The sequence below is a fragment of the Puntigrus tetrazona genome, unplaced genomic scaffold, assembly GCF_018831695.1.
Source record: "Puntigrus tetrazona isolate hp1 unplaced genomic scaffold, ASM1883169v1 S000001000, whole genome shotgun sequence".
Taxonomy (NCBI): domain Eukaryota; kingdom Metazoa; phylum Chordata; class Actinopteri; order Cypriniformes; family Cyprinidae; genus Puntigrus; species Puntigrus tetrazona.
In genome coordinates, this window is record NW_025048595.1 from 19,602 (window position 1) to 45,331 (window position 25,730).

The following is a 25,730-nucleotide window of genomic DNA, read 5'->3' on the forward strand; positions in this document are numbered from 1 at the left end:
TGCTTATTTAATTCAATTGCCTTTAAAGTAGCTGTTCTTTAAACAGAGTTTGACTGTTTTTAACTACTTAACTAATGCTCTTATCTTTAATGTAGCTCATTTTGAAGTATTTTTGTATTTCATTCATTACTTATCTAGTATAATGGCACTTAGTGTGCCTCACCTTAAAATAGGGGCTTTTTGCAGCAGCTTTAGCTTACGGCCATACCACCCTGTTCACGCCTGTCTCGTCTGATCTCAGAAGCTAAGCAGAGTTGGGCCTAGTTAGTACTTGGATGGGAGACTGCCTAGGAATACCAGGTGCTGTAAGTTTTTGAGTTTTTCACTACTTATCTAATACACTGGCCCTTAGTGTGGCCAAAGTTTGACCAGCTCTTTGCTTTCCCTTACTGCTTATTTAATTCAATTGCCTTTAAAGTAGCTGTTCTTTAAACAGAGTTTGACTGTTTTTAACTACTTAACTAATGCTCTTATCTTTAATGTAGCTCATTTTGAAGTATTTTTTTGTATTTCATTCATTACTTATCTAGTATAATGGCACTTAGTGTGCCTCACCTTAAAATAGGGGCTTTTGCAGCAGCTTTAGCTTACGGCCATACCACCCTGTTCACGCCTGATCTCGTCTGATCTCAGAAGCTAAGCAGAGTTGGGCCTAGTTAGTACTTGGATGGGAGACTGCCTAGGAATACCAGGTGCTGTAAGTTTTGAGTTTTTTCACTTATCTAATACACTGGCCTTTAGTGTGGCCAAAGTTTGACCAGCTCTTTGCTTTCCCTTACTGCTTATTTAATTCAATTGCCTTTAAAGTAGCTGTTCTTTAAACAGAGTTTGACTGTTTTTAACTACTTAACTAATGCTCTTATCTTTAATGTAGCTCATTTTGAAGTTTTTTTGTATTTCATTCATTACTTATCTAGTATAATGGCACTTAGTGTGCCTCACCTTAAAATAGGGGCTTTTGCAGCAGCTTTAGCTTACGGCCATACCACCCTGTTCACGCCTGATCTCGTCTGATCTCAGAAGCTAAGCAGAGTTGGGCCTAGTTAGTACTTGGATGGGAGACTGCCTAGGAATACCAGGTGCTGTAAGTTTTTGAGTTTTTCACTACTTATCTAATACACTGGCCCTTAGTGTGGCCAAAGTTTGACCAGCTCTTTGCTTTCCCTTACTGCTTATTTAATTCAATTGCCTTTAAAGTAGCTGTTCTTTAAACAGAGTTTGACTGTTTTTAACTACTTAACTAATGCTCTTATCTTTAATGTAGCTCATTTTGAAGTATTTTTTTGTATTTCATTCATTACTTATCTAGTATAATGGCACTTAGTGTGCCTCACCTTAAAATAGGGGCTTTTTGCAGCAGCTTTCGCTTACGGCCATACCACCCTGTTCACGCCTGATCTCGTCTGATCTCAGAAGCTAAGCAGAGTTGGGCCTAGTTAGTACTTGGATGGGAGACTGCCTAGGAATACCAGGTGCTGTAAGTTTTTGAGTTTTTCACTACTTATCTAATACACTGGCCCTTAGTGTGGCCAAAGTTTGACCAGCTCTTTGCTTTCCCTTACTGCTTATTTAATTCAATTGCCTTTAAAGTAGCTGTTCTTTAAACAGAGTTTGACTGTTTTTAACTACTTAACTAATGCTCTTATCTTTAATGTAGCTCATTTTGAAGTATTTTTTTGTATTTCATTCATTACTTATCTAGTATAATGGCACTTAGTGTGCCTCACCTTAAAATAGGGGCTTTTGCAGCAGCTTTTGCTTCACGGCCATACCACCCTGTTCACGCCTGATCTCGTCTGATCTCAGAAGCTAAGCAGAGTTGGGCCTAGTTAGTACTTGGATGGGGACTGCCTAGGAATACCAGGTGCTGTAAGTTTTGAGTTTTTCACTACTTATCTAATACACTGGCCCTTAGTGTGGCCAAAGTTTGACCAGCTCTTTGCTTTCCCTTACTGCTTATTTAATTCAATTGCCTTTAAAGTAGCTGTTCTTTAAACAGAGTTTGACTGTTTTTAACTACTTAACTAATGCTCTTATCTTTAATGTAGCTCATTTTGAAGTATTTTTTTGTATTTCATTCATTACTTATCTAGTATAATGGCACTTAGTGTGCCTCACCTTAAAATAGGGGGCTTTTTGCAGCAGCTTTAGCTTACGGCCATACCACCCTGTTTCACGCCTGATCTCGTCTGATCTCAGAAGCTAAGCAGAGTTGGGCCTAGTTAGTACTTGGATGGGAGACTGCCTAGGAATACCAGGTGCTGTAAGTTTTTGAGTTTTTCACTACTTATCTAATACACTGGCCCTTAGTGTGGCCAAAGTTTGACCAGCTCTTTGCTTTCCCTTACTGCTTATTTAATTCAATTGCCTTTAAAGTAGCTGTTCTTTAAACAGAGTTTGACTGTTTTTAACTACTTAACTAATGCTCTTATCTTTAATGTAGCTCATTTTGAAGTATTTTTTTGTATTTCATTCATTACTTATCTAGTATAATGGCACTTAGTGTGCCTCACCTTAAAATAGGGGGCTTTTTTTGCAGCTTTAGCTTACGGCCATACCACCCTGTTCACGCCTGATCTCGTCTGATCTCAGAAGCTAAGCAGAGTTGGGCCTAGTTAGTACTTGGATGGGAGACTGCCTAGGAATACCAGGTGCTGTAAGTTTTGAGTTTTTCACTACTTATCTAATACACTGGCCCTTAGTGTGGCCAAAGTTTGACCAGCTCTTTGCTTTCCCTTACTGCTTATTTAATTCAATTGCCTTTAAAGTAGCTGTTCTTTAAACAGAGTTTGACTGTTTTTAACTACTTAACTAATGCTCTTATCTTTAATGTAGCTCATTTTGAAGTATTTTTTTGTATTTCATTCATTACTTATCTAGTATAATGGCACTTAGTGTGCCTCACCTTAAAATAGGGGCTTTTTGCAGCAGCTTTAGCTTACGGCCATACCACCCTGTTCACGCCTGATCTCGTCTGATCTCAGAAGCTAAGCAGAGTTGGGCCTAGTTAGTACTTGGATGGGAGACTGCCTAGGAATACCAGGTGCTGTAAGTTTTGAGTTTTTCACTACTTATCTAATACACTGGCCCTTAGTGTGGCCAAAGTTTGACCAGCTCTTTGCTTTCCCTTACTGCTTATTTAATTCAATTGCCTTTAAAGTAGCTGTTCTTTAAACAGAGTTTGACTGTTTTTAACTACTTAACTAATGCTCTTATCTTTAATGTAGCTCATTTTGAAGTATTTTTTTGTATTTCATTCATTACTTATCTAGTATAATGGCACTTAGTGTGCCTCACCTTAAAATAGGGGCTTTTTGCAGCAGCTTTAGCTTACGGCCATACCACCCTGTTCACGCCTGATCTCGTCTGATCTCAGAAGCTAAGCAGAGTTGGGCCTAGTTAGTACTTGGATGGGAGACTGCCTAGGAATACCAGGTGCTGTAAGTTTTTGAGTTTTTCACTACTTATCTAATACACTGGCCCTTAGTGTGGCCAAAGTTTGACCAGCTCTTTGCTTTCCCTTACTGCTTATTTAATTCAATTGCCTTTAAAGTAGCTGTTCTTTAAACAGAGTTTGACTGTTTTTAACTACTTAACTAATGCTCTTATCTTTAATGTAGCTCATTTTGAAGTATTTTTTTGTATTTCATTCATTACTTATCTAGTATAATGGCACTTAGTGTGCCTCACCTTAAAATAGGGGCTTTTTGCAGCAGCTTTAGCTTACGGCCATACCACCCTGTTCACGCCTGATCTCGTCTGATCTCAGAAGCTAAGCAGAGTTGGGCCTAGTTAGTACTTGGATGGGAGACTGCCTAGGAATACCAGGTGCTGTAAGTTTTGAGTTTTTCACTACTTATCTAATACACTGGCCCTTAGTGTGGCCAAAGTTTGACCAGCTCTTTGCTTTCCCTTACTGCTTATTTAATTCAATTGCCTTTAAAGTAGCTGTTCTTTAAACAGAGTTTGACTGTTTTTAACTACTTAACTAATGCTCTTATCTTTAATGTAGCTCATTTTGAAGTATTTTTTTGTATTTCATTCATTACTTATCTAGTATAATGGCACTTAGTGTGCCTCACCTTAAAATAGGGGCTTTTTGCAGCAGCTTTTAGCTTACGGCCATACCACCCTGTTCACGCCTGATCTCGTCTGATCTCAGAAGCTAAGCAGAGTTGGGCCTAGTTAGTACTTGGATGGGAGACTGCCTAGGAATACCAGGTGCTGTAAGTTTTTGAGTTTTTCACTACTTATCTAATACACTGGCCCTTAGTGTGGCCAAAGTTTGACCAGCTCTTTGCTTTCCCTTACTGCTTATTTAATTCAATTGCCTTTAAAGTAGCTGTTCTTTAAACAGAGTTTGACTGTTTTTAACTACTTAACTAATGCTCTTATCTTTAATGTAGCTCATTTTGAAGTATTTTTTTGTATTTCATTCATTACTTATCTAGTATAATGGCATAGTGTGCCTCTCACCTTAAAATAGGGGCTTTTTGCAGCAGCTTTTGCTTACGGCCATACCACCCTGTTCACGCCTGATCTCGTCTGATCTCAGAAGCTAAGCAGAGTTGGGCCTAGTTAGTACTTGGATGGGAGACTGCCTAGGAATACCAGGTGCTGTAAGTTTTGAGTTTTTCACTACTTATCTAATACACTGGCCCTTAGTGTGGCCAAAGTTTGACCAGCTCTTTGCTTTCCCTTACTGCTTATTTAATTCAATTGCCTTTAAAGTAGCTGTTCTTTAAACAGAGTTTGACTGTTTTTAACTACTTAACTAATGCTCTTATCTTTAATGTAGCTCATTTTGAAGTATTTTTGTATTTCATTCATTACTTATCTAGTATAATGGCACTTAGTGTGCCTCACCTTAAAATAGGGGCTTTTTGCAGCAGCTTTAGCTTACGGCCATACCACCCTGTTCACGCCTGATCTCGTCTGATCTCAGAAGCTAAGCAGAGTTGGGCCTAGTTAGTACTTGGATGGGAGACTGCCTAGGAATACCAGGTGCTGTAAGTTTTGAGTTTTTCACTACTTATCTAATACACTGGCCCTTAGTGTGGCCAAAGTTTGACCAGCTCTTTGCTTTCCCTTACTGCTTATTTAATTCAATTGCCTTTAAAGTAGCTGTTCTTTTAAACAGAGTTTGACTGTTTTTAACTACTTAACTAATGCTCTTATCTTTAATGTAGCTCATTTTGAAGTATTTTTTTGTATTTCATTCATTACTTATCTAGTATAATGGCACTAGTGTGCCTCACCTTAAAATAGGGGCTTTTTGCAGCAGCTTTAGCTTACGGCCATACCACCCTGTTCACGCCTGATCTCGTCTGATCTCAGAAGCTAAGCAGAGTTGGGCCTAGTTAGTACTTGGATGGGAGACTGCCTAGGAATACCAGGTGCTGTAAGTTTTTGAGTTTTTCACTACTTATCTAATACACTGGCCCTTAGTGTGGCCAAAGTTTGACCAGCTCTTTGCTTTCCCTTACTGCTTATTTAATTCAATTGCCTTTAAAGTAGCTGTTCTTTAAACAGAGTTTGACTGTTTTTAACTACTTAACTAATGCTCTTATCTTTAATGTAGCTCATTTTGAAGTATTTTTTTGTATTTCATTCATTACTTATCTAGTATAATGGCTTAGTGTGCCTCACCTTAAAATAGGGGGCTTTTGCAGCAGCTTTAAGCTTACGGCCATACCACCCTGTTCACGCCTGATCTCGTCTGATCTCAGAAGCTAAGCAGAGTTGGGCCTAGTTAGTACTTGGATGGGAGACTGCCTAGGAATACCAGGTGCTGTAAGTTTTGAGTTTTTCACTACTTATCTAATACACTGGCCCTTAGTGTGGCCAAAGTTTGACCAGCTCTTTGCTTTCCCTTACTGCTTATTTAATTCATTGCCTTTAAAGTAGCTGTTCTTTAAACAGAGTTTGACTGTTTTTAACTACTTAACTAATGCTCTTATCTTTAATGTAGCTCATTTTGAAGTATTTTTTTGTATTTCATTCATTACTTATCTAGTATAATGGCACTTAGTGTGCCTCACCTTAAAATAGGGGGCTTTTGCAGCAGCTTTAGCTTTACGGCCATACCACCCTGTTCACGCCTGATCTCGTCTGATCTCAGAAGCTAAGCAGAGTTGGGCCTAGTTAGTACTTGGATGGGAGACTGCCTAGGAATACCAGGTGCTGTAAGTTTTTGAGTTTTTCACTACTTATCTAATACACTGGCCCTTAGTGTGGCCAAAGTTTGACCAGCTCTTTGCTTTCCCTTACTGCTTATTTAATTCAATTGCCTTTAAAGTAGCTGTTCTTTAAACAGAGTTTGACTGTTTTTAACTACTTAACTAATGCTCTTATCTTTAATGTAGCTCATTTTGAAGTATTTTTGTATTTCATTCATTACTTATCTAGTATAATGGCACTTAGTGTGCCTCACCTTAAAAATAGGGGCTTTTGCAGCAGCTTTAGCTTACGGCCATCCCACCCTGTTCACGCCTGATCTGATCGTCTGATCTCAGAAGCTAAGCAGAGTTGGGCCTAGTTAGTACTTGGATGGGAGACTGCCTAGGAATACCAGGTGCTGTAAGTTTTGAGTTTTTCACTACTTATCTAATACACTGGCCCTTAGTGTGGCCAAAGTTTGACCAGCTCTTTGCTTTCCCTTACTGCTTATTTAATTCAATTGCCTTTAAAGTAGCTGTTCTTTAAACAGAGTTTGACTGTTTTTAACTACTTAACTAATGCTCTTATCTTTAATGTAGCTCATTTTGAAGTATTTTTTTGTATTTCATTCATTACTTATCTAGTATAATGGCACTTAGTGTGCCTCACCTTAAAATAGGGGCTTTTTGCAGCAGCTTTAGCTTACGGCCATACCACCCTGTTCACGCCTGATCTCGTCTGATCTCAGAAGCTAAGCAGAGTTGGGCCTAGTTAGTACTTGGATGGGAGACTGCCTAGGAATACCAGGTGCTGTAAGTTTTTGAGTTTTTTCACTACTTATCTAATACACTGGCCCTTAGTGTGGCCAAAGTTTGACCAGCTCTTTGCTTTCCCTTACTGCTTATTTAATTCAATTGCCTTTAAAGTAGCTGTTCTTTAAACAGAGTTTGACTGTTTTTAACTACTTAACTAATGCTCTTATCTTTAATGTAGCTCATTTTGAAGTATTTTTTTTTTGTATTTCATTCATTACTTATCTAGTATAATGGCACTTAGTGTGCCTCACCTTAAAATAGGGGGCTTTTTGCAGCAGCTTTAGCTTACAGCCATACCACCCTGTTCACGCCTGATCTCGTCTGATCTCAGAAGCTAAGCAGAGTTGGGCCTAGTTAGTACTTGGATGGGAGACTGCCTAGGAATACCAGGTGCTGTAAGTTTTTTGAGTTTTTCACTACTTATCTAATACACTGGCCCTTAGTGTGGCCAAAGTTTGACCAGCTCTTTGCTTTCCCTTACTGCTTATTTAATTCAATTGCCTTTAAAGTAGCTGTTCTTTAAACAGAGTTTGACTGTTTTTAACTACTTAACTAATGCTCTTATCTTTAATGTAGCTCATTTTGAAGTATTTTTTTTTGTATTTCATTCATTACTTATCTAGTATAATGGCACTTAGTGTGCCTCACCTTAAAATAGGGGCTTTTGCAGCAGCTTTAGCTTCGGCCATACCACCCTGTTCACGCCTGATCTCGTCTGATCTCAGAAGCTAAGCAGAGTTGGGCCTAGTTAGTACTTGGATGGGAGACTGCCTAGGAATACCAGGTGCTGTAAGTTTTTGAGTTTTTCACTACTTATCTAATACACTGGCCCTTAGTGTGTGCCAAAGTTTGACCAGCTCTTTGCTTTCCCTTACTGCTTATTTAATTCAATTGCCTTTAAAGTAGCTGTTCTTTAAAACAGAGTTTGACTGTTTTTAACTACTTAACTAATGCTCTTATCTTTAATGTAGCTCATTTTGAAGTATTTTTTTGTATTTCATTCATTACTTATCTAGTATAATGGCACTTAGTGTGCCTCACCTTAAAATAGGGGCTTTTTGCAGCAGCTTTAGCTTACGGCCATACCACCCTGTTCACGCCTGATCTCGTCTGATCTCAGAAGCTAAGCAGAGTTGGGCCTAGTTAGTACTTGGATGGGAGACTGCCTAGGAATACCAGGTGCTGTAAGTTTTGAGTTTTTCACTACTTATCTAATACACTGGCCCTTAGTGTGGCCAAAGTTTGACCAGCTCTTTGCTTTCCCTTACTGCTTATTTAATTCAATTGCCTTTAAAGTAGCTGTTCTTTAAACAGAGTTTGACTGTTTTTAACTACTTAACTAATGCTCTTATCTTTAATGTAGCTCATTTTGAAGTATTTTTTTGTATTTCATTCATTACTTATCTAGTATAATGGCACTTAGTGTGCCTCACCTTAAAATAGGGGCTTTTTGCAGCAGCTTTAGCTTACGGCCATACCACCCTGTTCACGCCTGATCTCGTCTGATCTCAGAAGCTAAGCAGAGTTGGGCCTAGTTAGTACTTGGATGGGAGACTGCCTAGGAATACCAGGTGCTGTAAGTTTTTGAGTTTTTCACTACTTATCTAATACACTGGCCCTTAGTGTGGCCAAAGTTTGACCAGCTCTTTGCTTTCCCTTACTGCTTATTTAATTCAATTGCCTTTAAAGTAGCTGTTCTTTAAACAGAGTTTGACTGTTTTTAACTACTTAACTAATGCTCTTATCTTTAATGTAGCTCATTTTGAAGTATTTTTTTGTATTTCATTCATTACTTATCTCTAGTATAATGGCACTTAGTGTGCCTCACCTTAAAATAGGGGCTTTTGCAGCAGCTTTTAAACTACGGCCATACCACCCTGTTCACGCCTGATCTCGTCTGATCTCAGAAGCTAAGCAGAGTTGGGCCTAGTTAGTACTTGGATGGGAGACTGCCTAGGAATACCAGGTGCTGTAAGTTTTGAGTTTTTCACTACTTATCTAATACACTGGCCCTTAGTGTGGCCAAAGTTTGACCAGCTCTTTGCTTTCCCTTACTGCTTATTTAATTCAATTGCCTTTAAAGTAGCTGTTCTTTAAACAGAGTTTGACTGTTTTTAACTACTTAACTAATGCTCTTATCTTTAATGTAGCTCATTTTGAAGTTTTTTTGTATTTCATTCATTACTTATCTAGTATAATGGCACTTAGTGTGCCTCACCTTAAAATAGGGGCTTTTGCAGCAGCTTTAAGCTTACGGCCCACCCACCTGTTCACGCCTGATCTCGTCTGATCTCAGAAGCTAAGCAGAGTTGGGCCTAGTTAGTACTTGGATGGGAGACTGCCTAGGAATACCAGGTGCTGTAAGTTTTTGAGTTTTTCACTACTTATCTAATACACTGGCCCTTAGTGTGGCCAAAGTTTGACCAGCTCTTTGCTTTCCCTTACTGCTTATTTAATTCAATTGCCTTTAAAGTAGCTGTTCTTTAAACAGAGTTTGACTGTTTTTAACTACTTAACTAATGCTCTTATCTTTAATGTAGCTCATTTTGAAGTATTTTTTTGTATTTCATTCATTACTTATCTAGTATAATGGCACTTAGTGTGCCTCACCTTAAAATAGGGCTTTTGCAGCAGCTTTAGCTACGGCCATACCACCCTGTTCACGCCTGATCTCGTCTGATCTCAGAAGCTAAGCAGAGTTGGGCCTAGTTAGTACTTGGATGGGACTGCCTAGGAATACCAGGTGCTGTAAGTTTTGAGTTTTTCACTACTTATCTAATACACTGGCCCTTAGTGTGGCCAAAGTTTGACCAGCTCTTTGCTTTCCCTTACTGCTTATTTAATTCAATTGCCTTTAAAGTAGCTGTTCTTTAAACAGAGTTTGACTGTTTTTAACTACTTAACTAATGCTCTTATCTTTAATGTAGCTCATTTTGAAGTATTTTTTTGTATTTCATTCATTACTTATCTAGTATAATGGCATTTAGTGTGCCTCACCTTAAAAAATAGGGGCTTTTTGCAGCAGCTTTTGCTACTGGCCATACCACCCTGTTCACGCCTGATCTCGTCTGATCTCAGAAGCTAAGCAGAGTTGGGCCTAGTTAGTACTTGGATGGGAGACTGCCTAGGAATACCAGGTGCTGTAAGTTTTTTGAGTTTTTCACTACTTATCTAATACACTGGCCCCCTTAGTGTGGCCAAAGTTTGACCAGCTCTTTGCTTTCCCTTACTTACTGCTTATTTAATTCAATTGCCTTTAAAGTAGCTGTTCTTTAAACAGAGTTTGACTGTTTTTAACTACTTAACTAATGCTCTTATCTTTAATGTAGCTCATTTTGAAGTATTTTTTTGTATTTCATTCATTACTTATCTAGTATAATGGCACTTAGTGTGCCTCACCTTAAAATAGGGGGCTTTTTTTGCAGCAGCTTTAAGCTTACGGCCATACCACCCTGTTCACGCCTGATCTCGTCTGATCTCAGAAGCTAAGCAGAGTTGGGCCTAGTTAGTACTTGGATGGGAGACTGCCTAGGAATACCAGGTGCTGTAAGTTTTGAGTTTTTCACTACTTATCTAATACACTGGCCCTTAGTGTGGCCAAAGTTTGACCAGCTCTTTGCTTTCCCTTACTGCTTATTTAATTCAATTGCCTTTAAAGTAGCTGTTCTTTAAACAGAGTTTGACTGTTTTTAACTACTTAACTAATGCTCTTATCTTTAATGTAGCTCATTTTGAAGTATTTTTTTGTATTTCATTCATTACTTATCTAGTATAATGGCACTTAGTGTGCCTCACCTTAAAATAGGGGCTTTTTGCAGCAGCTTTAAGCTTACGGCCATACCACCCTGTTCACGCCTGATCTCGTCTGATCTCAGAAGCTAAGCAGAGTTGGGCCTAGTTAGTACTTGGATGGGAGACTGCCTAGGAATACCAGGTGCTGTAAGTTTTGAGTTTTTCACTACTTATCTAATACACTGGCCCTTAGTGTGGCCAAAGTTTGACCAGCTCTTTGCTTTCCCTTACTGCTTATTTAATTCAATTGCCTTTAAAGTAGCTGTTCTTTAAACAGAGTTTGACTGTTTTTAACTACTTAACTAATGCTCTTATCTTTAATGTAGCTCATTTTGAAGTATTTTTTTGTATTTCATTCATTACTTATCTAGTATAATGGCACTTAGTGTGCCTCACCTTAAAATAGGGGGCTTTTGCAGCAGCTTTAGCTTACGGCCATACCACCCTGTTCACGCCTGATCTCGTCTGATCTCAGAAGCTAAGCAGAGTTGGGCCTAGTTAGTACTTGGATGGGAGACTGCCTAGGAATACCAGGTGCTGTAAGTTTTTGAGTTTTTCACTACTTATCTAATACACTGGCCCTTAGTGTGGCCAAAGTTTGACCAGCTCTTTGCTTTCCCTTACTGCTTATTTAATTCAATTGCCTTTAAAGTAGCTGTTCTTTAAACAGAGTTTGACTGTTTTTAACTACTTAACTAATGCTCTTATCTTTAATGTAGCTCATTTTGAAGTATTTTTGTATTTCATTCATTACTTATCTAGTATAATGGCACTTAGTGTGCCTCACCTTAAAATAGGGGGCTTTTGCAGCAGCTTTCGCTTACGGCCATACCACCCTGTTCACGCCTGATCTCGTCTGATCTCAGAAGCTAAGCAGAGTTGGGCCTAGTTAGTACTTGGATGGGAGACTGCCTAGGAATACCAGGTGCTGTAAGTTTTGAGTTTTTCACTACTTATCTAATACACTGGCCCTTAGTGTGGCCAAAGTTTGACCAGCTCTTTGCTTTCCCTTACTGCTTATTTAATTCAATTGCCTTTAAAGTAGCTGTTCTTTAAACAGAGTTTGACTGTTTTTAACTACTTAACTAATGCTCTTATCTTTAATGTAGCTCATTTTGAAGTATTTTTTTGTATTTCATTCATTACTTATCTAGTATAATGGCACTTAGTGTGCCTCACCTTAAAAAGGGGGCTTTTTGCAGCAGCTTTAAGCTTACGGCCATACCACCCTGTTCACGCCTGATCTCGTCTGATCTCAGAAGCTAAGCAGAGTTGGGCCTAGTTAGTACTTGGATGGGAGACTGCCTAGGAATACCAGGTGCTGTAAGTTTTGAGTTTTTTCACTACTTATCTAATACACTGGCCCTTAGTGTGGCCAAAGTTTGACCAGCTCTTTGCTTTCCCTTACTGCTTATTTAATTCAATTGCCTTTAAAGTAGCTGTTCTTTAAACAGAGTTTGACTGTTTTAACTACTTAACTAATGCTCTTATCTTTAATGTAGCTCATTTTGAAGTATTTTTGTATTTCATTCATTACTTATCTAGTATAATGGCACTTAGTGTGCCTCACCTTAAAATAGGGGCTTTTTGCAGCAGCTTTAGCTTACGGCCATACCACCCTGTTCACGCCTGATCTCGTCTGATCTCAGAAGCTAAGCAGAGTTGGGCCTAGTTAGTACTTGGATGGGAGACTGCCTAGGAATACCAGGTGCTGTAAGTTTTTGAGTTTTTTCACTACTTATCTAATACACTGGCCCTTAGTGTGGCCAAAGTTTGACCAGCTCTTTGCTTTCCCTTACTGCTTATTTAATTCAATTGCCTTTAAAGTAGCTGTTCTTTAAACAGAGTTTGACTGTTTTTAACTACTTAACTAATGCTCTTATCTTTAATGTAGCTCATTTTGAAGTATTTTTTTGTATTTCATTCATTACTTATCTAGTATAATGGCACTTAGTGTGCCTCACCTTAAAATAGGGGGCTTTTTGCAGCAGCTTTAGCTTACGGCCATACCACCCTGTTCACGCCTGATCTCGTCTGATCTCAGAAGCTAAGCAGAGTTGGGCCTAGTTAGTACTTGGATGGGAGACTGCCTAGGAATACCAGGTGCTGTAAGTTTTTGAGTTTTTCACTACTTATCTAATACACTGGCCCTTAGTGTGGCCAAAGTTTGACCAGCTCTTTGCTTTCCCTTACTGCTTATTTAATTCAATTGCCTTTAAAGTAGCTGTTCTTTAAACAGAGTTTGACTGTTTTTAACTACTTAACTAATGCTCTTATCTTTAATGTAGCTCATTTGAAGTATTTTTTGTATTTCATTCATTACTTATCTAGTATAATGGCACTTAGTGTGCCTCACCTTAAAATAGGGGCTTTTGCAGCAGCTTTGCTTACGGCCATACCACCCTGTTCACGCCTGATCTCGTCTGATCTCAGAAGCTAAGCAGAGTTGGGCCTAGTTAGTACTTGGATGGGAGACTGCCTAGGAATACCAGGTGCTGTAAGTTTTTGAGTTTTTCACTACTTATCTAATACACTGGCCCTTAGTGTGGCCAAAGTTTGACCAGCTCTTTGCTTTCCCTTACTGCTTATTTAATTCAATTGCCTTTAAAGTAGCTGTTCTTTAAACAGAGTTTGACTGTTTTTAACTACTTAACTAATGCTCTTATCTTTAATGTAGCTCATTTTGAAGTATTTTTTTGTATTTCATTCATTACTTATCTAGTATAATGGCACTTAGTGTGCCTCACCTTAAAATAGGGGCTTTTTGCAGCAGCTTTTGCTTACGGCCATACCACCCTGTTCACGCCTGATCTCGTCTGATCTCAGAAGCTAAGCAGAGTTGGGCCTAGTTAGTACTTGGATGGGGAGACTGCCTAGGAATACCAGGTGCTGTAAGTTTTGAGTTTTTCACTACTTATCTAATACACTGGCCCTTAGTGTGGCCAAAGTTTGACCAGCTCTTTGCTTTCCCTTACTGCTTATTTAATTCAATTGCCTTTAAAGTAGCTGTTCTTTAAACAGAGTTTGACTGTTTTTAACTACTTAACTAATGCTCTTATCTTTAATGTAGCTCATTTTGAAGTATTTTTTGTATTTCATTCATTACTTATCTAGTATAATGGCACTTAGTGTGCCTCACCTTAAAATAGGGGCTTTTGCAGCAGCTTTTGCTTACGGCCATACCACCCTGTTCACGCCTGATCTCGTCTGATCTCAGAAGCTAAGCAGAGTTGGGCTAGTTAGTACTTGGATGGGAGACTGCCTAGGAATACCAGGTGCTGTAAGTTTTGAGTTTTTTCACTACTTATCTAATACACTGGCCCTTAGTGTGGCCAAAGTTTGACCAGCTCTTTGCTTTCCCTTACTGCTTATTTAATTCAATTGCCTTTAAAGTAGCTGTTCTTTAAACAGAGTTTGACTGTTTTTAACTACTTAACTAATGCTCTTATCTTTAATGTAGCTCATTTTGAAGTATTTTTTTGTATTTCATTCATTACTTATCTAGTATAATGGCACTTAGTGTGCCTCACCTTAAAATAGGGGCTTTTTGCAGCAGCTTTAAGCTTACGGCCATACCACCCTGTTCACGCCTGATGATCGTCTGATCTCAGAAGCTAAGCAGAGTTGGGCCTAGTTAGTACTTGGATGGGAGACTGCCTAGGAATACCAGGTGCTGTAAGTTTTTGAGTTTTTCACTACTTATCTAATACACTGGCCCTTAGTGTGGCCCAAAGTTTGACCAGCTCTTTGCTTTCCCTTACTGCTTATTTAATTCAATTGCCTTTAAAGTAGCTGTTCTTTAAACAGAGTTTGACTGTTTTTAACTACTTAACTAATGCTCTTATCTTTAATGTAGCTCATTTTGAAGTATTTTTTTGTATTTCATTCATTACTTATCTAGTATAATGGCACTTAGTGTGCCTCACCTTAAAATAGGGGCTTTTTTTGCAGCAGCTTTACGCTTACGGCCATACCACCCTGTTCACGCCTGATCTCGTCTGATCTCAGAAGCTAAGCAGAGTTGGGCCTAGTTAGTACTTGGATGGGAGACTGCCTAGGAATACCAGGTGCTGTAAGTTTTTGAGTTTTTCACTACTTATCTAATACACTGGCCCTTAGTGTGGCCAAAGTTTGACCAGCTCTTTGCTTTCCCTTACTGCTTATTTAATTCAATTGCCTTTAAAGTAGCTGTTCTTTAAACAGAGTTTGACTGTTTTTAACTACTTAACTAATGCTCTTATCTTTAATGTAGCTCATTTTGAAGTATTTTTTTGTATTTCATTCATTACTTATCTAGTATAATGGCACTTAGTGTGCCTCACCTTAAAATAGGGGCTTTTGCAGCAGCTTTAGCTTACGGCAGCCACCACCCTGTTCACGCCTGATCTCGTCTGATCTCAGAAGCTAAGCAGAGTTGGGCCTAGTTAGTACTTGGGATGGGAGACTGCCTAGGAATACCAGGTGCTGTAAGTTTTGAGTTTTTCACTACTTATCTAATACACTGGCCCTTAGTGTGGCCAAAGTTTGACCAGCTCTTTGCTTTCCCTTACTGCTTATTTAATTCAATTGCCTTTAAAGTAGCTGTTCTTTAAACAGAGTTTGACTGTTTTTAACTACTTAACTAATGCTCTTATCTTTAATGTAGCTCATTTTGAAGTATTTTTTTGTATTTCATTCATTACTTATCTAGTATAATGGCACTTAGTGTGCCTCACCTTAAAATAGGGGCTTTTTGCAGCAGCTTTAGCTTACGGCCATACCACCCTGTTCACGCCTGATCTCGTCTGATCTCAGAAGCTAAGCAGAGTTGGGCCTAGTTAGTACTTGGATGGGAGACTGCCTAGGAATACCAGGTGCTGTAAGTTTTTGAGTTTTTCACTACTTATCTAATACACTGGCCCTTAGTGTGGCCAAAGTTTGACCAGCTCTTTGCTTTCCCTTACTGCTTATTTAATTCAATTGCCTTTAAAGTAGCTGTTCTTTAAACAGAGTTTGACTGTTTTTAACTACTTAACTAATGCTCTTATCTTTAATGTAGCTCATTTTGAAGTATTTTTTGTATTTCATTCATTACTTATCTAGTATAATGGCACTTAGTGTGCCTCACCTTAAAATAGGGGCTTTTTGCAGCAGCTTTTAGCTTACGGCCATACCACCCTGTTCACGCCTGATCTCGTCTGATCTCAGAAGCTAAGCAGAGTTGGGCCTAGTTAGTACTTGGATGGGAGACTGCCTAGGAATACCAGGTGCTGTAAGTTTTGAGTTTTTCACTACTTATCTAATACACTGGCCCTTAGTGTGGCCAAAGTTTGACCAGCTCTTTGCTTTCCCTTACTGCTTATTTAATTCAATTGCCTTTAAAGTAGCTGTTCTTTAAACAGAGTTTGACTGTTTTTAACTACTTAACTAATGCTCTTATCTTTAATGTAGCTCATTTTGAAGTATTTTTTTGTATTTCATTCATTACTTATCTAGTATAATGGCACTTAGTGTGCCTCACCTTAAAATAGGGGCTTTTGCAGCAGCTTTTTGCTTACGGCCATACCACCCTGTTCACGCCTGATCTCGTCTGATCTCAGAAGCTAAGCAGAGTTGGGCCTAGTTAGTACTTGGATGGGAGACTGCCTAGGAATACCAGGTGCTGTAAGTTTTGAGTTTTTCACTACTTATCTAATACACTGGCCCTTAGTGTGGCCAAAGTTTGACCAGCTCTTTGCTTTCCCTTACTGCTTATTTAATTCAATTGCCTTTAAAGTAGCTGTTCTTTAAACAGAGTTTGACTGTTTTTAACTACTTAACTAATGCTCTTATCTTTAATGTAGCTCATTTTGAAGTATTTTTGTATTTCATTCATTACTTATCTAGTATAATGGCACTTAGTGTGCCTCACCTTAAAATAGGGGCTTTTTGCAGCAGCTTTAAGCTTACGGCCATACCACCACCCTGTTCACGCCTGATCTCGTCTGATCTCAGAAGCTAAGCAGAGTTGGGCCTAGTTAGTACTTGGATGGGAGACTGCCTAGGAATACCAGGTGCTGTAAGTTTTTGAGTTTTTCACTACTTATCTAATACACTGGCCCTTAGTGTGGCCAAAGTTTGACCAGCTCTTTGCTTTCCCTTACTGCTTATTTAATTCAATTGCCTTTAAAGTAGCTGTTCTTTAAACAGAGTTTGACTGTTTTTAACTACTTAACTAATGCTCTTATCTTTAATGTAGCTCATTTTGAAGTATTTTTTTGTATTTCATTCATTACTTATCTAGTATAATGGCACTTAGTGTGCCTCACCTTAAAATAGGGGGCTTTTGCAGCAGCTTTAGCTTACGGCCATCCCACCCTGTTCACGCCTGATCTCGTCTGATCTCAGAAGCTAAGCAGAGTTGGGCCTAGTTAGTACTTGGATGGGAGACTGCCTAGGAATACCAGGTGCTGTAGTTTTTGAGTTTTTCACTACTTATCTAATACACTGGCCCTTAGTGTGGCCAAAGTTTGACCAGCTCTTTGCTTTCCCTTACTGCTTATTTAATTCAATTGCCTTTAAAGTAGCTGTTCTTTAAACAGAGTTTGACTGTTTTTAACTACTTAACTAATGCTCTTATCTTTAATGTAGCTCATTTTGAAGTATTTTTTTGTATTTCATTCATTACTTATCTAGTATAATGGCACTTAGTGTGCCTCACCTTAAAATAGGGGCTTTTGCAGCAGCTTTAGCTTACGGCCATCCCACCCTGTTCACGCCTGATCTCGTCTGATCTCAGAAGCTAAGCAGAGTTGGGCCTAGTTAGTACTTGGATGGGAGACTGCCTAGGAATACCAGGTGCTGTAAGTTTTGAGTTTTTCACTACTTATCTAATACACTGGCCCTTAGTGTGGCCAAAGTTTGACCAGCTCTTTGCTTTCCTTACTGCTTATTTAATTCAATTGCCTTTAAAGTAGCTGTTCTTTAAACAGAGTTTGACTGTTTTTAACTACTTAACTAATGCTCTTATCTTTAATGTAGCTCATTTTGAAGTATTTTTTGTATTTCATTCATTACTTATCTAGTATAATGGCACTTAGTGTGCCTCACCTTAAAATAGGGGCTTTTTGCAGCAGCTTTAGCTTACGGCCATCCCACCCTGTTCACGCCTGATCTCGTCTGATCTCAGAAGCTAAGCAGAGTTGGGCCTAGTTAGTACTTGGATGGGAGACTGCCTAGGAATACCAGGTGCTGTAAGTTTTGAGTTTTTCACTACTTATCTAATACACTGGCCCTTAGTGTGGCCAAAGTTTGACCAGCTCTTTGCTTTCCCTTACTGCTTATTTAATTCAATTGCCTTTAAAGTAGCTGTTCTTTAAACAGAGTTTGACTGTTTTTAACTACTTAACTAATGCTCTTATCTTTAATGTAGCTCATTTTGAAGTATTTTTTTGTATTTCATTCATTACTTATCTAGTATAATGGCACTTAGTGTGCCTCACCTTAAAATAGGGGCTTTTTGCAGCAGCTTTAAGCTTCGGCCATCCCACCCTGTTCACGCCTGATCTCGTCTGATCTCAGAAGCTAAGCAGAGTTGGGCCTAGTTAGTACTTGGATGGGAGACTGCCTAGGAATACCAGGTGCTGTAAGTTTTTGAGTTTTTCACTACTTATCTAATACACTGGCCCTTAGTGTGGCCAAAGTTTGACCAGCTCTTTGCTTTCCCTTACTGCTTATTTAATTCAATTGCCTTTAAAGTAGCTGTTCTTTAAACAGAGTTTGACTGTTTTTAACTACTTAACTAATGCTCTTATCTTTAATGTAGCTCATTTTGAAGTATTTTTTATATTTCATTCATTACTTATCTAGTATAATGGCACTTAGTGTGCCTCACCTTAAAATAGGGGCTTTTTGCAGCAGCTTTTAAGCTTACGGCCATACCACCTGTTCACGCCTGATCTCGTCTGATCTCAGAAGCTAAGCAGAGTTGGGCCTAGTTAGTACTTGGATGGGAGACTGCCTAGGAATACCAGGTGCTGTAAGTTTTTGAGTTTTTTCACTACTTATCTAATACACTGGCCCTTAGTGTGGCCAAAGTTTGACCAGCTCTTTGCTTTCCCTTACTGCTTATTTAATTCAATTGCCTTTAAAGTAGCTGTTCTTTAAACAGAGTTTGGCTGTTTTTACCTACTTAACTAATGCTCTTATCTTTAATGTAGCTCATTTTGAAGTATTTTTTTGTATTTCATTCATTACTTATCTAGTATTGTAAATGACTGATTGGTGGTTCTGTCACTTTAAATTAGTTCTGAACATATTACGTGCCTTACGCATTGGAGGGCGGGGCAACGCAGGTGGTCAGCGCAGCAGAGAGCGGCAACGGTCGATGTTCTTCCGAAATTTGCCCAGATAAAAAATTGTTTCTAGTAAATGAGGCTTTGGTTCCAGTTAATTTCAACGTACCCTTTGGTAAAGCGGAGCGAGGTATGTAAAGTTGATTTAGTTGTTGCATTTTGTAATTGTAACCTTTATTTACTATATTATTCTGTATCTGAGTTGTATTTATTTGTCTTTGATTTTCTTTGTGTAGTTTCACGGTGCTCGCAACTAAGCTTGAATGGCGCTCTTCACGGGCGAAATAAAGAAAGAAAACTTGAAGCACCCGTCAGAAACTCTCCGTCTCTCTTGTTTGTGAGTACCAGGGGCAGCTACAGTGAAACTCGAAGAAGCAAGGAAGGCGCGCATCTAGTACAACGCCGTCGTCGTCTTCATGGAGCATAGCGCTACAGCGCTGCCATTTCCACGTGGGCAAGCCGGCGGGGTCGTGGCGTCATCGGAAAGCTTAAAGAGCAAGGTCGGAAGGTGGCGGTATAACAGTTCCTTTAGATGCAGCGTGAGACTTTGAGCGACAGGAGAGTTAAAGAAGATTACACTGCGTAAGCGGCGTCCATTCACCCTGAACTTTGTAAGTTGCAGTGCTCAAAAAGAAAAAAGAATATTTCATGGACATCAAACATTTAAATAACAAAGGGCTCGAAGTTAAAAGAAAAAATTAATGCTGTGCAACACGTCATTTATTTCATACTTTAAAAATTGAAATACATTATTTCGAGTATAATTAGAGCATTGCTTAAAGGAACTTGAATCTGTCGAGCATTTAAAGTTACAGTGAGTGTGATGTTAATTAACAACACTTTATTGAAAATTTTAATTTCTGGTGAATTCTTTAGAAGTTTGTCTTTGAATGTTGTATACTGTTATTTGCATTTGCACTGATCCTGCTTGCTAATATTCTTTGAGGCTTACATATTAGAGGTCTGAGTGAGTGGTATCATTCACCCCGAGAAGTTTCCCCCGAGTCCTAAAAGCAGAGGAGACCATGGAAGAAAGATACTGTTATTGCATACAGTCAGGCGAGTAGGTGAGAGGTCACTCCCAGCAAGTAAGCAACCCACCTGTGTGCAGCAGGTCAGATCAAGCGCTCACGTGAGGAAGCTTCACAGAAAAGGGTCTGGAGATGCGTGAACAGGAAGCCAAGAAACAGGAGAAGGCTTTCTTTAAGTCTTATAAAAAAGGCTGGAAGGGTCTGCAAAAGAGACTAGATCCAAGACTGGAAAATGTTCGCTATATTCACGTGAGACTCCCCGAAAAGATTGCAGCAAGACATTCCAAAGCTGGAATACGATCTAAAGTTTATCGGCACCATGAACCAATATTACGTAGCTACAAGCTATTTCTCCAGACATTGTCAATCGTATGGATACTTAAAAGGCACACTGACTGCTGAAATCAGGGATCTTTTGAGTAAACGGGCTGGAAACTGTAGAAGAGGGTTATAAATGAAAGAGCTTTAGAAAGAAGAAAGAGTGAAACAAGTGCTAAACAGCAAGATAGTACTGGATCCATTCTTGGACACACAAAAACAAAATACAGTAATTTCAGAGTCATCGTAGGAACAGGTGAAATAATCAAAGTCCTCCAAGATCTCCAAGTAAAAGCGAGAGCTGATGCAGAGGCAGAACTTGTAGTTAAACAAGAGCAAGCTAAGAAGTTATGCAAAAGAAATCTATGACCAACAAGCTAAACTAAATAAAATGGAGAGTGATTGGAAGCTACAATGAAGCTAAGATGTTTGCAGAAATAAAGCAACAGGGAGATTGAAATGCAGCTAAAGCTAGAGAGGAGAGGAAGCAGTTATATCTGCTGCAAGTAAACAAAGAAGTAAAGATAGCAGCAGGCTCGCAGTTAAAGCGTGATAATGATCTTGAAGGCACTATTCAGTGCAAGTGATGAAAGAAAATGAACTTTAGCACTCACCTTGACTTACTACAAGAACAGCATTCCTACATTTCAACCTAAAACCAAGCCCGGTGTGTTCTTGCCCCAACCACGCTTCCTGTGAGGAACATAAAGCCCAGTCTCCTCAGCATAATGCTCTTTCTCAGCTCAAGCAATATGAAGACTCATTAAGCACACACATCGACTGTCTGTTTCTGAACCCTCAATCTTCCGCTAATGATCCTTTGAAATTCATAGATTGGAAAAATGTCCTTTATGGCCCTTATTGATCAAAAGCCCATTCCACCTAGTGAGAAGATGTTTCATCTTAAAATTACCTCGCTGATAGCTACTCTTGCACAGTGGAGGGATATTTTTACAGAAATTTCAGAGGATGCGTGCATCAATGCGCTGTGGAAAGTCCTGCAAAATAGGTATGAAACTCATTCATACTGCAAAAGGCTTTTCGAGACAAACTGATGAGGTGGCCCAAAATTGGGGTAAACGATCCTACTGCCCTACGAGACTTCACTGACTTCCTACGAGGATGTGTCGAGGCGACTCCTCACGTTAAAGGACTAGCCATCCTAAATGATTGTGAGGAAACCACAAGTTACTAAAGAAACTTCCTGAGTGGATAGTGCGCAAGTGGAATCGAATTGTGGTGGAAGAGCTAGACGCATCAGGGGACTATCCAGGTTTCAAGCATTTTACAGAGTTCCTGCAAAGGAAACCAGAATAGTATGTAACCCCATCACGTCCCCACTTTTTGTGTATCCGAAAAACTCAGATGAAAGGTTTCCCAAGCGAGCTAAGATTCTCAGTACGAAGGCTGATGTGAAAGATTTTAGCTCTAAAAGGCTTGGAACATTCAGTTCTAAACCAAAGGCATCATGCTTTGTCTGTAAAGATGAAAAACACAGCATTGCCCTATGTCCTACATTTGCAGAAAGAAACATTGAAGACAAGAAGGCCTTCATTCAAGAAAATCATCTCTGCTTGGGTGTCTCAGAAAGGGTCATATCATTAAAGACTGTAAAAGACGACATAAATGTGGAACATGTAGCCGAAATCACCCTACCTGCTTGCATGAAGAAAGAAATAAAGTACCTCCGAAAGACTTAAGGAAAACTTCTGTAGAGGTTCAAGCAAGTCAGGAACTGCACAAAGTCATGACCCATGCACTTACACAAAGTTCTTCTGCTCACGTCCAGTATCGTGCCAGTCTTCATTTCTACAGTGGAAGAACCACAAAGAGAAGTACTTACCTATGCTCTGCTGGACACCCAAAGCGACTCAACGTTTATTCTGGATGATCTTCTTGATGACTTAAATGTAAGCACTCAACCGGTGAAACTTAGACTTAGCACCATGACATCCGTTGATACTATCACTGGCAGTAAAAGGGTTTGTGGTCTGCAAGTTCGAGGACTTCAAGCAAGTAACTCTATTCAACTACGGCAAGCATATACTAGAGACTTCATTCCTGTTGACAAATCCTATATTCCAACCAAGACAACGGCATTGCAGTGGCCTCACCTCAAACATCTGGCTAACCAATTGCCACCAGTTCAGAATTGCGAGGTTGGACTGTTGATAGGATTTGACTGCCCATCAGCTCTAGCTCCTTGAAGTCATTATAGGTGGTACAAATGAACCCTTTGCTCAAAAACCAAGCTTGGCTGGAGTATTATAGGTCTCTCTAATCCACACCTAGACAGACAGGGAAGTCAGAGTTTCGTCCATAGAGTGGCAGTTAGAGAAATACCTGCTCCATCACCCATCGATGTCTTGAGGATTCTAGAGTCAGATTTCAATGAGAGAGGCTATGAGAATAAAAGTGTATCTCAGGAGGATGTTCGTTTCATACAGCATCTTAGTGCCAATATCAAACAGAGGAAAATGGACATTATGAACTTCCTCCCTTTCAAATGTAGCGGCCAACCCTCACTGCAAATAACAAAGAGGTTAGCAGCTTCCCGCTTACAGCATCTCAAGAAAAGACTCAAGTCTAACAAGCAATATTTTGATCACTACAAAGCCTTCATGGAGGAGAGCATTAACAAAGCGATGCTGAACCAGCCCCAGTGATATCCGAAGGAGAGACTGTATGGTACATTCCACACCATGGGGTATACCACCCTCAAAACCCAGATAAGCTGAGGTTGTGTTCGATTGTTCAGCTAAATTTCGCGGTATATCTCTAAACGATGCTCTTCTGACCGGACCTGACTTAATCAACTCATTAGTGGGAGTACTCTGCCGATTCAGAAAGGAACAGGTTGCATTCACTTGTGACATAGAAAAGATGTTTCACCAGTTCTTTGTCCCTCCAGATGAACGCAATTATCTAAGGTTTCTATGGTGGGAGGGTGGAGACTTGGAGAAAGAGCCTCAAGACTATCGCATGGCAGTCCACCTCTTGGCGCTACGTCATCTCCAGGGTGTGCTAATTTCGGTCTGAAGTACCTGGGAGCAGCAGTAAAGCCAATCACCCATTGGCAGCAAAGTTCGTTGAAAGGAACTTCTATGTAGACGATGGGTTAACTAGTGTTCATTCAGTTGATGAAGCCAAAGAACTGATTGCTGATGCTCAAGCGCTGTGTGGCGTGGAGGCTTACGGCTTCATAAATTCAACTCAAATGAGGATGAAGCTCTCAGCGGCATAGATGCATCAGAAAGGGTTATTGCATCCAAGCCCCTCGACTTAAATTTGGAAGCAACACAGACAGGTCACATACTTGGCATTCAGTGGTCAACAAAGGATGACACTTTCAACTTTAACATCAGCTTCAAAGATCTGCCATCAACCTGCCGTGGTATCTTGTCTGTTATTGCATCCTGTACGACCCACTTGGATTTGTTGCACCATTCATTCTACAGGGAAAGAGCATCCTGCAAGAACTGTGTCGAAGAGGTATAGGATGGGATGATCAGCCTCCAGATGAATTATGTTCACGGTGGGAGAATTGGAAAAATGGTCTTCAGAAGCTTAAGGAAGTCACCATACCAAGATGTTATCACCCAAATGCTTTACGGTGAAATCATCAGAGCGGAGCTGCACCACTTCTCCGACGCAAAGTAATACGGGATATGGGTCTTGTTCTTATCTCCGGTTCAAAAATGCAGAGAATAAAGTGCATTGCAGTTTGGTGATGGCAAAGGCCAGAGTTGCACCTACAAAATCACAAGCATACCTAGATTAGAGCTTTATGCGGGCTGTCTTGTCTGCAAAAATGAGTGTCGTGGGCTGGAAAACAGAGCTTGATATGAAGATTGACCAAGAGTTCTTCTGGACAGATTCACAAGTCGTTCTGGCTTATATCAACAACGAAGCACGAAGATTTCATGTATTGCGTTGCTAACCGTGTGTGCAGATGATAAGGGACATTATGGATCCAGCTCAGTGGTATTACGTAAATAGGCTAGGATCAAAACAAAATTTCCCAGTGATCATGTGACTGTTGAGAACGTCAAAGAGCTGCTGAAGTGGTGATCAAAACTTGCTCCCAGCAGAAGCCTTCTCCAAGAAAGGGAATGATTGAGAAAACATTCTTCCAAGTACTAGTGCTTTGTATCCTGCATTTTTTTTGCTGATCCATTTTGGACAAAGGTCTTCTTCGGGTAGGTGGAGAGATTAAGGGATGTCATCCTCAGTCAACAACTAAAACATCCTGTGATTCTCCCAAGGATAGTTACATCTCCAAGCTAATTCTGTCATTACCATGCCAGGTTTGTCATCAGGGTCGGAATCAAACTCAAATGGAGCTTAGAATGAATGGGCTGTGGATCATTAAGTCAACAAGTTAGTTGCCAAGCTGATACATTGTGCAGTGTCGAAAACTTAAGACGACCTACAGAGAACAACGCATGGCAGAACTTCCCAAGAGCGTGTCGAGAAGTATCTGCACCCGCCCCTGCGTTCTGGCACTGGACTGCTTTGGACCATTTGTCGTTTAAGAAATCTCGCAAGAGAAAGTACAAGAGGTATAGATTAATATTCACTGTTTCTCATCTCATGTAGCTCATGGCTGGAAAATGATTGAAGATTTGACAGCAGATGCTTTCATCAATGCTTTGAGGTGTTTTGTGAGCCTTAGAGGAGCAGTTCGCAAACTTCATTGTGATCACGGTACCAACTTTGTGGGAGCCAGAAATGAGTTTAAAGAGTCATTGAAACAAGTTGACACCAAAGCTCTGGGAAGCTTTTCTTGCAGATAAAACAATGCGAATTTGTCTTTAATGCTCCTTCGGCAAGCCACGCTGGAGGCATCTGGGAGCGTCAAATACGAACTGTGCGAAATGTACTCAATGCCACACTCGCTCTGTGCCCAGGCAGGCTTGACGATGCATCACTTAGAACGATGTTCTATGAAGCAACTGCAATAAGTTAACAGTCGTCCACTAACGGTTGATGGGATTAATGATCCAAATTCACTCGAACCTCTAACCCAAACCATTTGATACTGATGAAGTCTGATGTTGCACTTCCACCCCAGGAAAATTCATCAAAGAAACGACATGTACGCTACAAAAAGCGTTGGCGCGAGAGTCAATACTTAGTTGAGCAGTTTTGGAGTCGCTGGAAGAAGGAGTATCTTCTTAACATTTCTACACGACAAAAGTGGCATACTCCTCGTTAGAAATCTCAAGAAAATAAATGATGTCGTGTCGTCCAAAAGAGGATATACTCCCAAGAAGTCAATGGCAGGTAGGCAGAGTGGTTGG

General features: G+C 39.8%; 28 non-coding genes and 20 pseudogenes across 28 annotated transcripts; all 48 read left to right on the plus strand.

Annotated features, from left to right (window-relative positions):
- The first annotated feature begins 194 nt into the window (after positions 1-194).
- On the plus strand, positions 195-312 carry LOC122340141 (annotated as a pseudogene).
- A 273-nt stretch (positions 313-585) lies between these two features.
- LOC122340170 lies at positions 586-704 on the plus strand. Its single transcript, XR_006250155.1, has one exon. It is a non-coding gene; the product is annotated as a 5S ribosomal RNA (ribosomal RNA).
- Positions 705-972: 268 nt separating this feature from the next.
- On the plus strand, positions 973-1,091 carry LOC122340171. Its single transcript, XR_006250156.1, has one exon. It is a non-coding gene; the product is annotated as a 5S ribosomal RNA (ribosomal RNA).
- Positions 1,092-1,365: 274 nt separating this feature from the next.
- On the plus strand, positions 1,366-1,484 carry LOC122340172. Its single transcript, XR_006250157.1, has one exon. It is a non-coding gene; the product is annotated as a 5S ribosomal RNA (ribosomal RNA).
- A 274-nt stretch (positions 1,485-1,758) lies between these two features.
- Positions 1,759-1,876, plus strand: LOC122340145 (annotated as a pseudogene).
- Positions 1,877-2,150: 274 nt separating this feature from the next.
- Positions 2,151-2,270, plus strand: LOC122340112 (annotated as a pseudogene).
- A 274-nt stretch (positions 2,271-2,544) lies between these two features.
- Positions 2,545-2,663, plus strand: LOC122340173. The gene has a single exon (XR_006250158.1). It is a non-coding gene; the product is annotated as a 5S ribosomal RNA (ribosomal RNA).
- A 273-nt stretch (positions 2,664-2,936) lies between these two features.
- On the plus strand, positions 2,937-3,055 carry LOC122340175. Its single transcript, XR_006250159.1, has one exon. It is a non-coding gene; the product is annotated as a 5S ribosomal RNA (ribosomal RNA).
- A 273-nt stretch (positions 3,056-3,328) lies between these two features.
- On the plus strand, positions 3,329-3,447 carry LOC122340176. Its single transcript, XR_006250160.1, has one exon. It is a non-coding gene; the product is annotated as a 5S ribosomal RNA (ribosomal RNA).
- Positions 3,448-3,721: 274 nt separating this feature from the next.
- LOC122340177 lies at positions 3,722-3,840 on the plus strand. Its single transcript, XR_006250161.1, has one exon. It is a non-coding gene; the product is annotated as a 5S ribosomal RNA (ribosomal RNA).
- A 274-nt stretch (positions 3,841-4,114) lies between these two features.
- LOC122340178 lies at positions 4,115-4,233 on the plus strand. The gene has a single exon (XR_006250162.1). It is a non-coding gene; the product is annotated as a 5S ribosomal RNA (ribosomal RNA).
- Positions 4,234-4,507: 274 nt separating this feature from the next.
- Positions 4,508-4,626, plus strand: LOC122340179. The gene has a single exon (XR_006250163.1). It is a non-coding gene; the product is annotated as a 5S ribosomal RNA (ribosomal RNA).
- Positions 4,627-4,897: 271 nt separating this feature from the next.
- On the plus strand, positions 4,898-5,016 carry LOC122340180. Its single transcript, XR_006250164.1, has one exon. It is a non-coding gene; the product is annotated as a 5S ribosomal RNA (ribosomal RNA).
- Positions 5,017-5,289: 273 nt separating this feature from the next.
- LOC122340182 lies at positions 5,290-5,408 on the plus strand. Its single transcript, XR_006250166.1, has one exon. It is a non-coding gene; the product is annotated as a 5S ribosomal RNA (ribosomal RNA).
- A 273-nt stretch (positions 5,409-5,681) lies between these two features.
- Positions 5,682-5,800, plus strand: LOC122340183. Its single transcript, XR_006250167.1, has one exon. It is a non-coding gene; the product is annotated as a 5S ribosomal RNA (ribosomal RNA).
- Positions 5,801-6,073: 273 nt separating this feature from the next.
- On the plus strand, positions 6,074-6,192 carry LOC122340104 (annotated as a pseudogene).
- Positions 6,193-6,464: 272 nt separating this feature from the next.
- On the plus strand, positions 6,465-6,586 carry LOC122340139 (annotated as a pseudogene).
- Positions 6,587-6,859: 273 nt separating this feature from the next.
- On the plus strand, positions 6,860-6,978 carry LOC122340184. The gene has a single exon (XR_006250168.1). It is a non-coding gene; the product is annotated as a 5S ribosomal RNA (ribosomal RNA).
- A 279-nt stretch (positions 6,979-7,257) lies between these two features.
- On the plus strand, positions 7,258-7,376 carry LOC122340099. The gene has a single exon (XR_006250132.1). It is a non-coding gene; the product is annotated as a 5S ribosomal RNA (ribosomal RNA).
- Positions 7,377-7,651: 275 nt separating this feature from the next.
- LOC122340134 lies at positions 7,652-7,770 on the plus strand (annotated as a pseudogene).
- A 276-nt stretch (positions 7,771-8,046) lies between these two features.
- LOC122340185 lies at positions 8,047-8,165 on the plus strand. The gene has a single exon (XR_006250169.1). It is a non-coding gene; the product is annotated as a 5S ribosomal RNA (ribosomal RNA).
- Positions 8,166-8,438: 273 nt separating this feature from the next.
- On the plus strand, positions 8,439-8,557 carry LOC122340186. Its single transcript, XR_006250170.1, has one exon. It is a non-coding gene; the product is annotated as a 5S ribosomal RNA (ribosomal RNA).
- A 276-nt stretch (positions 8,558-8,833) lies between these two features.
- LOC122340113 lies at positions 8,834-8,952 on the plus strand (annotated as a pseudogene).
- Positions 8,953-9,223: 271 nt separating this feature from the next.
- On the plus strand, positions 9,224-9,341 carry LOC122340149 (annotated as a pseudogene).
- A 271-nt stretch (positions 9,342-9,612) lies between these two features.
- Positions 9,613-9,729, plus strand: LOC122340143 (annotated as a pseudogene).
- Positions 9,730-10,004: 275 nt separating this feature from the next.
- On the plus strand, positions 10,005-10,123 carry LOC122340138 (annotated as a pseudogene).
- Positions 10,124-10,408: 285 nt separating this feature from the next.
- Positions 10,409-10,527, plus strand: LOC122340187. Its single transcript, XR_006250171.1, has one exon. It is a non-coding gene; the product is annotated as a 5S ribosomal RNA (ribosomal RNA).
- Positions 10,528-10,801: 274 nt separating this feature from the next.
- Positions 10,802-10,920, plus strand: LOC122340188. The gene has a single exon (XR_006250172.1). It is a non-coding gene; the product is annotated as a 5S ribosomal RNA (ribosomal RNA).
- A 273-nt stretch (positions 10,921-11,193) lies between these two features.
- Positions 11,194-11,312, plus strand: LOC122340189. Its single transcript, XR_006250173.1, has one exon. It is a non-coding gene; the product is annotated as a 5S ribosomal RNA (ribosomal RNA).
- A 272-nt stretch (positions 11,313-11,584) lies between these two features.
- Positions 11,585-11,703, plus strand: LOC122340190. Its single transcript, XR_006250174.1, has one exon. It is a non-coding gene; the product is annotated as a 5S ribosomal RNA (ribosomal RNA).
- Positions 11,704-11,977: 274 nt separating this feature from the next.
- On the plus strand, positions 11,978-12,096 carry LOC122340191. Its single transcript, XR_006250175.1, has one exon. It is a non-coding gene; the product is annotated as a 5S ribosomal RNA (ribosomal RNA).
- Positions 12,097-12,367: 271 nt separating this feature from the next.
- Positions 12,368-12,486, plus strand: LOC122340193. The gene has a single exon (XR_006250177.1). It is a non-coding gene; the product is annotated as a 5S ribosomal RNA (ribosomal RNA).
- Positions 12,487-12,762: 276 nt separating this feature from the next.
- LOC122340194 lies at positions 12,763-12,881 on the plus strand. The gene has a single exon (XR_006250178.1). It is a non-coding gene; the product is annotated as a 5S ribosomal RNA (ribosomal RNA).
- Positions 12,882-13,151: 270 nt separating this feature from the next.
- LOC122340195 lies at positions 13,152-13,270 on the plus strand. Its single transcript, XR_006250179.1, has one exon. It is a non-coding gene; the product is annotated as a 5S ribosomal RNA (ribosomal RNA).
- A 274-nt stretch (positions 13,271-13,544) lies between these two features.
- On the plus strand, positions 13,545-13,664 carry LOC122340124 (annotated as a pseudogene).
- Positions 13,665-13,935: 271 nt separating this feature from the next.
- LOC122340111 lies at positions 13,936-14,053 on the plus strand (annotated as a pseudogene).
- Positions 14,054-14,328: 275 nt separating this feature from the next.
- Positions 14,329-14,448, plus strand: LOC122340144 (annotated as a pseudogene).
- Positions 14,449-14,726: 278 nt separating this feature from the next.
- On the plus strand, positions 14,727-14,845 carry LOC122340196. The gene has a single exon (XR_006250180.1). It is a non-coding gene; the product is annotated as a 5S ribosomal RNA (ribosomal RNA).
- A 273-nt stretch (positions 14,846-15,118) lies between these two features.
- On the plus strand, positions 15,119-15,239 carry LOC122340151 (annotated as a pseudogene).
- A 273-nt stretch (positions 15,240-15,512) lies between these two features.
- Positions 15,513-15,631, plus strand: LOC122340197. The gene has a single exon (XR_006250181.1). It is a non-coding gene; the product is annotated as a 5S ribosomal RNA (ribosomal RNA).
- A 274-nt stretch (positions 15,632-15,905) lies between these two features.
- Positions 15,906-16,024, plus strand: LOC122340097. The gene has a single exon (XR_006250130.1). It is a non-coding gene; the product is annotated as a 5S ribosomal RNA (ribosomal RNA).
- Positions 16,025-16,297: 273 nt separating this feature from the next.
- LOC122340098 lies at positions 16,298-16,416 on the plus strand. The gene has a single exon (XR_006250131.1). It is a non-coding gene; the product is annotated as a 5S ribosomal RNA (ribosomal RNA).
- Positions 16,417-16,688: 272 nt separating this feature from the next.
- On the plus strand, positions 16,689-16,810 carry LOC122340132 (annotated as a pseudogene).
- A 274-nt stretch (positions 16,811-17,084) lies between these two features.
- LOC122340130 lies at positions 17,085-17,203 on the plus strand (annotated as a pseudogene).
- A 272-nt stretch (positions 17,204-17,475) lies between these two features.
- On the plus strand, positions 17,476-17,594 carry LOC122340107 (annotated as a pseudogene).
- Positions 17,595-17,865: 271 nt separating this feature from the next.
- LOC122340108 lies at positions 17,866-17,984 on the plus strand (annotated as a pseudogene).
- Positions 17,985-18,257: 273 nt separating this feature from the next.
- Positions 18,258-18,376, plus strand: LOC122340142 (annotated as a pseudogene).
- Positions 18,377-18,651: 275 nt separating this feature from the next.
- Positions 18,652-18,769, plus strand: LOC122340128 (annotated as a pseudogene).
- The last annotated feature ends 6,961 nt before the right edge of the window (positions 18,770-25,730 follow it).